General features: G+C 38.9%; 1 non-coding gene across 1 annotated transcript; it reads right to left on the reverse strand.

The window, feature by feature from the left end:
• Window positions 1–668: 668 nt before the first annotated feature.
• Window positions 669–775, reverse strand: LOC129085810 (U6 spliceosomal RNA). The gene has a single exon (XR_008530748.1). It is a non-coding gene; the product is annotated as a U6 spliceosomal RNA (small nuclear RNA).
• Window positions 776–8,290: the final 7,515 nt, after the last annotated feature.

Raw genomic sequence — 8,290 nt, forward strand, 5'->3', positions numbered from 1 at the left:
TCTTCCCTTTCAAAGATCATTTCAGTTTTGGGAAAAGCCAGAAGTTGCAGTGCACCAAATCTGGGCTGCAGTGGGGCTGAATCACCAGTGTGATTTGATGTTTCATCAAAAATCTCTGCACAAGTTGTGATGCATGAGCAGATGTGTTGATGTGAAGCTGCCAATCACCAGTTGTCTATAACTGCAGCCTTCTGAATCATCTAAATAGTTTCCGTAGTGGAATGTTCCATCTTAATGCAAAATTTGATGCAGATTCATTGCTCTAGTCGCTCAGTCATTTTGAATGCGATGGCCACACAGTGCATATGCTCACTCAACAAAGTCTACTGCCCCCACTGATTAGTGAGCGAAGTCATCATTTTCCACATATGCGCATTCCAGTCCATTCCCCTTGGCTGCCACGTTATATAGATGTTGCGTAAACCATTCCTGTTTTTTTTTTTAAAAATCATGTTTAGTCTATTACAGTTGTCTCAATTTTTCCCCCTTTGCCCTCCTCCACCCATCCCACCACCCCTTCCGCCCCCTCTCCCACAGTCAATTCCCACACTGTTGTCCGTGTCCATGGGTCATTCATACATGTTCTTTGTCTAGTCCCTTCCCCTTCTTTCCACCGTTGTCCTCCTTCCCCATCCCCTCTGGTCACTTTCAATCTGCTCCATATTTCCAAATATATGGAACACTTTATAAATTTGCATGTCATTCTTGCAGAGGGGCCATGCTAATAATCTCTGTATTGTTCTAATTTTAGTATATGAGCTGCCAAAGTGAACACAAGATCTATATTTAAAAAGAAAGGATGCTAACATCACTAGCCATCAGAGAAATGCACATTAAAACCACAATGAGATACTACTTCACACCAGTCACAATGGCCATCATAAACAAATCAACAATCAACAAGTGCTAGTGAGGTTGTAGAGAAAAGGGAACCCTAGTGCACTGTTGGTGGGAATGCAGACTGGTGCAGCCACTGTGGAAAACAGCATGGAATTACCTCAAGAAATTAAAAATGGAACTGCCTTTTGATCCAGCAATTTCATTGTTGGGATTACACCCTAAGAATTCTGAAACACCAATTCAAAAGAACCTATGCACCCCAATGTTCATAGTAGCATGATTTACAATAGCCAGTGCTGTAAGCAACCTAAGTGCCCATTAGTAAATGAGTGGATCAAAAAACTATAGTACATTTACACGATGGAATACTTTGCAGCAGAAAGAAAGGAGGAACTCCTACCCTTTGTGACAGCATGGATGGAACTGGAGAGCATTATGCTAAGTGAAATAAGCCAAGGGGTGAAAGACAAATACCATATGATCTCACCTATAAGTGGAACCTAATCAACAAAACAAACAAGTGAACAAAATAGAACCAGAGACATGGAAATAAAGAACAAACCGACAGTGACCAGAAGGGAGGGAGGAAGAAGAAAATGGGCGGGGGGAACATGTCAAGTCAAGGAACATGTATAAAGGACCCATAGACAAGAACAACAAAGGGGGAGAGGACTGAATGTGGGATGGGGGTTGGTCAGGGCAGAAGAGATTAATGGGGGGGAAATGGGGACAACTGTAATTGAGCAACAATACAAAATATTTTTTTAAATCCATATGTAATGGTTAAAAACTTAGACATGGCAGCAAGAGTCAGAATTAGGCTCTGGAGGTATCTTAATGATGTACTAAGAAAACTCAAAAATGTTTGTTTTATCCCCAACTTCAAGCCACCCAAGTGTGCACTGGAAGGATTTTTATTAATAATATCTGGGACATCATATCAGACAGGCAGTAGTAAGCAGCTGCCTAAAATTCCTCCCAGGACAGGGCAAAGAGAAACAAACTAACCAATAAAAACTAGGAGGGAAATTCTTCTACACCAGTTTAATAAACTATTTTTAAGTTTGTTCCTGTGGCATAAAGGCAATTTTTGTATTATCCTACATCTCAATCACCTGTGCTAAGCATGGACTTGGTAAAAGGAGAAGATATTTTGTTACCCTTCATAACATCTAGATGAAGGACTAATTACCATCTTAATAATGGGGACCCGGATAATTTTTGTTTGACTTGATTGTTTTTTCCACCTAAATGTGATAAGATTGCAATATGAGAGAGCAAGACAACTGAGAGATTACACTCACACAAATGCTATATGAATTTTAACTTTGGAAAACCCACTGCACGAGGACAAATGACCAAATTATCTTCTGCTTCACATGCAGAGGATAGGGCTGCAATTTTGGGTTTGGAGTGGTTTTTCTTCTCATTTTAAAGGTGCTTAAAATGTGTAAAAAACTGTCACAATTTTAATGTAGTTAAGTACCCTTACCCTACTGCAAGTAATGTGTTGTAAAGATGTATATCTCTCTGCTAGAATCTCATGAAATTATTGTAAATCAAAGTGACATGAATGACTCAAATAAATGTGAAATGAAAGGGTTCAACGTGAGAGAATAATGGTATATATTGCATCTTATGTAAATATATTTTAAAACCAATATTTTTGAGTTATGTTTTCTTGTCAAAGGAAAGCTCTTCAAGGTCCATCTTTAGAGGCTGTTTAAACATCATGTATCTGAATTAGAGGCTTACTTGTACTGAAATGTGACCTTAATATGTTCCTCGTTGTTGAAGAAAGCCTTGTGGCATGCTAATAATTTCTTTCAGGAACTGCTGTTTACTTTGACCAGGGACTGTGGAAGAGCTGTGATAATGATCCCGAAGATAGCAAGTGAAGGAACAAAATAGAGCAGTGCAGCAGTTGCTCAGGTTACAGAGAAATTGACCACACAGCTCGGGTCTGAGCCATCCCCCAGATGGCTTGTCAGCTCCCAGAAAGGAGAGCTTCAGACTGCTCCAGATCTCAGAGCCTGGGCCTCGGAGAGGGGAGGACATTCTCTTTAATTTAAGGCCTGCCTCTGAATCCTCAGCTCTTGCCCCATCATTAACTCTTTGTAGTCTGATTCTTGAAGGAGGAAGTCTACTATATCCAAAGGAACACGCTCTGGCAGAGTGAAATATTGGTGCCGTCCATAACTGGGTGGGGAGGAGAAGCACCATGGAGACCCAGGGCTTGTTTCTTCTCCCCCTCCCCAAGCTTCCAGGTTTCCAGGGAGTCACAGAGACTTGCTGAGCCACAGGGATGCCAAACAGATGAGGCTGGGCAGCTGAAACCGACGCCTGAGTCCTGCAATTCAATTCTGAGATCCACCAAGTGGTAACAATGAGGTTGCGGCTTTCTTATCTTCGCTTTCACAACTTGCCCAGGAGCCTGGCCAAATGGAATCTTAGGAGGCAGGTGGGGCATCAGTGGACAGTAGCCAAAAAGCGAGAGAGGGGAGAAATAGAGAAAACAAAGTGGGGGCAGAGAAATGGGCATATCCCCTTTGATTGAGTCTCTCTCTCTCTTCTCTCCCTCTCTGTTCATATAGATACAGCTGGACCTCATGTAACATCTTTTTACTATAATGATGATGAGATGCAGTAGAAACTTAACTTTTCTTTACATCTTTTAGCTTACAGTAAGTCACCCTCATCATACATCACTTCATTTAAAGTCACAGAACCTATCAAGGACACTGTGAGGAATACCATTTGTACGTAAGTTAGTGTAGATTACATATATGCATATTGAATATTATAATCAATTGAATATATATTTGAATATGTGTATTGAATACATGTATTTGTGTTAGAGTACTCTAGAGAAACAGAGCCAATAAGATAGATAAATAGATATAAAAGGAGTTTTGCTTTTTTTAAATGAGAATTGCCTCATGTGGTTATGGAGGCCAAAAAGTCCCACAATCAGCCATCTGCAGGCTGGAGAACCAGGAAGGCTGGTGCTGTGATACAGTCCCAGTCTGAAGGCCTGAGAGCCAGGGGGCCGATGGTGTAAGTCCTGGCCGGAGTCTGAATACCAGAGAACCAGGCGCACTGATGTTCCAGGGCAGAAAAGGATGGATGGCTCAGCTCAACAGAAGAGCAAACCTGCCCTTCCTCCACCTTTGTTCTATTCAGACCCTCAGCTGTGAGTGGGCAGGTGGGCATTCGTAAGGGTGATCTTCTTTACTTAATCTACTGATTCCAATGCTAATTTCTTCCGGGAACACCTCACAGACATGTGTTTTACCAGCTATTTGGGTATCCTGGTGAGCTAGTCAAGTTGACACATAAAATTAATCATCACATGCGATGTCACTCCTGTGGTTATCTTACCTTTTCTAAAATTCCATGTTCCTAGGAGTCTTGCTCTAGTTAGTGTCCCTCTTGTGCTCTCTCTCTCCCTGGTTTGAAAAAGCAAGCTTCCACGAATCCTACAGTCACAAGGAAATAAATTCTGCCAACAAGCCAACAAGCTGAGGTTAGCTTGGAGCAGATTGCCCAGTCGAGCCTCCACATGGGAGCTCAGCTCTAGTCAGCACCTTGATAGCAGCCTTGCAGCAGACCCAGGTGAGCTGCGCTTGGACTCCTGACCCAAGGAAACCTTGACGTTCTATAAGCTGTTTGGGTTGTGGTAACTTATACAGCACAGAAAACTAATACAGTCAATATTTTGACAGAGTATCTTTTTCTATCCTTCAACTACAACCTTTTTGGATCCTTATGTTTTGAATGTGTTTCTTATAAACAGCATATAAATAGAAAATAAAATTAACCATCACAGTATTCAATTGAATACATATATGTATATATGTATGCATATACTTATGTGTGTGTGTGTGTGTGTGTATATATATAAAATATATATATGTACTCTCTTGAAGTCTTTGGATTTTACTCCACCCATCAGTATTTTTTAAAATTTTCAACATTATTTTCTTTCTTCCTTCCACTTGTCTTTGAGCTTCTCCTTTAAGCAGAGCCATGTTATAAAGCCTAATAATTTTTATTTGTTTTTCTGTTAACAATTTTTAATACGTAAACTGACTGAGGCTTACATTTGATATTTATCTGCTCTTTACTTTTGTAACCTCTGAGCAACTTTTTCCCATGGTCAGTGACTTTCTACATGAAAATGTCCCCACCCTCACTCTAAGTAAACACTGGAGCCTACCACCAAAAAATGCTGCCTGACTATGTAATGCTGGGTAGCAACCTTTGCAACCCAGGCAACCTGGCAGGAAAAACATTCAAGAGGACTCTAAGTGTTGGAGCGAAGCAGCAGGATAGGACTAAGGGCAAAAGTGACAACATAGGCAAAAGTCTTCTACCATCTGAGATTGATTCCTATAGGTTTAATATAGCTTGAGTTGATAGAGGACATGTTGTTGCAATGTCAGGCACCCTTAGAACTAACTACTATTGAGATTGGCACCAGGGAACTAAAGGCAAAGTGCTTGGAACAAATGTATGATTTTTCTCCAAGACAGTCTGGGAAAACATGTCCTGTCAAGACACTGCAGTTCTGATGTGTGCCTGAAACTATGTGAAAGCAACTAAGTAGAGCAGAATGCTGAGAATTTTGTCATTAGAGTTAAAAAGATTCAGGTCCTAACTGTGTGTCTGCTATCTGAGCTATCCTTGGCAAGATCACGGTGATTTCAGATGTTGGGACAGTTTAGTGAGAGACATGTTGGGGCAGACAAAACATTCAGCACCTCATATAGACTTAATCGATTCTAATTTCCAACTAAGTAAGACCAGTCCTACGTGAGGTAATGAGGCAATACATTTTACACATGACGACTCTACTTTGTCTCAGATTTCTCAGGGCTAATGCTAATTTACAGGGGATTTCTGGCTCTAAAGCTCAAAAATCACAGCACATCTTAACAGAGACCTATTCACCATCTTGTGCCTACGCAGGAGACATCAGCTCCCGGCAGCCTGTGGTGAGCATCACCACTTCACCTACCATCTCTCTCTCTCCATCAAACAATGTATTCAGGTTCTTAGAAATCTGAAGCTGAAAATGTTCTTTATCTCTCAAGGATATTGTGAATTTTAATATTTACATTATAGCTAACATTGAATGTTAATATATCGTATGTAAGGCAATGTGTTCAATACTTTACATGATTTCATCCATTTTCTTAAATCCTATAATTCAATAGACAGATCAACTTAAGAAGAAGAAGCAAAAGAGAAGAGTCTCACAAATAATGAGAAGACAAAGAAACAACCCTCAGTGGAAGGGAAAGGAGAAATCCCCAAAAAGAGAACTAAATGAAATGGAAGCAAGTAAACTATCAGATACTGAATTCCAAACAACGGTTCTAAAGAAGCTCAATGAGCTCAGTGAGCTCAGAGAGAATTACCAAAAACTACAGGGAAACTATGAGGAACTTACTGCAAACTATATCAGCATGAAAAAGGACATAGAAACCGTCCATAAGAGACAAGAGGAAATGAAGAATACAATTTCTGAATTGAAGAACACAGTATAAGGAATTAAAAGCAGGCTAGATGAAGCTGAGGACTGAATCAGTGAGCTGGAGGACAAGGTAGAAAACAGCTCCCAGAAAGAGCAAGAAAATCTCAAAAAGAATGAAGAGGCATTTAGAGAAATACAGGACAACCTGAAACATAATGATATCCGTATAATAGGGGTACCAGAAGGAGAAGAGGAGGAGGAAGGGATAGAGAACTGTTTGAAAAAGTAATGATGGAAAATTTCCCTAATTGGAGGAGAAAAAAAGTCACACAAGTCCAGGAAGCACAGAGGACCCCATTCAAGAGGGATCCCATGAGGCCCACTTCAAGACACATCATCATTAAAATGGAAAATATCAAAGACAAACAGAGAATTCTAAAGCAAGCAAGAGAGAAAGAGGTAGTAACATATAAGGGAGACCCGATACGGCTAGCATCTGACTTCTCAACAGAAACACTGCAAGCCAGAAGGGAATGGCAAGAAACATTCCAAGTCATGAAAAGCAAAGGTCTGCAACCAAGGCTGCTCTACCCAGCAAGGCTCTCAATAAAAATGGAAGGCGAAATAAGGAGTTTCCCAGACAAAAGATGGCTAAAAGAATACATCTCCACCAAACCAGCACTGCAAAATTGCTAAAGGGACTGCTTTAAGATGAAGAAAAAGTTTCTGTGAATACTCAGTTCTTTTCAGAGTTGCCAATACTTGATATCACCAATATTTTTAATACTCATTAATCTGATCGTGACAATGATGTTATTATAATTGTTCCTTTACTATTTGTTGAAACTAAACCTGTTTTAGTATATTTCTTGCCTATTTCTATTATTTTTTTTAAAAAAAGCTTTAAATGACTTTTTGGTATTCTTTATCCATTTATTGATTAAAGGTTTGTAGAACTTTTTTCCCTAAAAAAAAAAAGGAAACAAAAAGCCTATTAACCATGTTTTAGATGTGTTACAAATACTTTTCTATTCTATTCCTTGTCCTTTAACTTTTTAAATATGTATATTACTATATAGTTAAATGTTTAATATAGTCATATTGTCAATATTTACTTTATAGCTTCTGGGATTGGATATTTTACTTTAGGTCATGAAAAATATTAGTTCTATTTTCTTCTAAAACTTCTTAAATTCTACATATTGATTTTTAACTCACCTGAATATGTCTTGTACAAGACAATGTGTGAAATAGGGCTCTATATTTGTTTTATTTAAAGTAATAGTGGTCCATGCACCTTATTTGTGGAATAAGTCTTATTTTACACATTGATTTGAAATATCAACTTAATCATACATATATTAATCAGATATATACATTTGTCTCTAGAATGTTCATTATATTTCATTGATCTACTTGATTATTTCCGTGCTGGTGTTATGTTGCTTTAATTGCTGAGACTTTATAATGGTTTTAAATTTTTAAAAATATTTTATAATTAACTTTGACATTTAAAAAAATAAATAAATAAAATCAATCTACATTTCAGAAAGAAAGAAAGAAAGAGAGAGAGATGGAACTCCTACCTTTTGCGACAACATGGATGGAACTGGAGAATATTAAGCTAAGTGAAATAAGCCAGTTGATGAAAGACAATTACCATATGATCTCATCTATAAGTGGATTCTATTCAACAAAATAAACTAATGAACAAAATAAACCACAGGCACAGAAACATGGAGCAGACTGAAAGTGACCAGAGGGGAGGGGGAAAGAGGACAACGGTGGAAAGCAGAAGGGACTAGACAAAGGATATGTATGAATGACGCATGGACATGGACAACAGAGTGGGAACTGACTGTGGGAGTGGGGGGTGGGAGTGGGATGGGTGGAGGGGGGGCAAAGGGGGAAAAATTAAGACAACTGTAATAAAATAAACATGATTTATGAATAAAAAAATAAAAAGATTAA

Source organism: Pteronotus mesoamericanus, unplaced genomic scaffold (genome assembly GCF_021234165.1).
Source record: "Pteronotus mesoamericanus isolate MK-2021 breed Mesoamerican mustached bat unplaced genomic scaffold, CSHL_Meso_final scaffold_31, whole genome shotgun sequence".
In the NCBI taxonomy this organism is placed as follows: domain Eukaryota; kingdom Metazoa; phylum Chordata; class Mammalia; order Chiroptera; family Mormoopidae; genus Pteronotus; species Pteronotus mesoamericanus.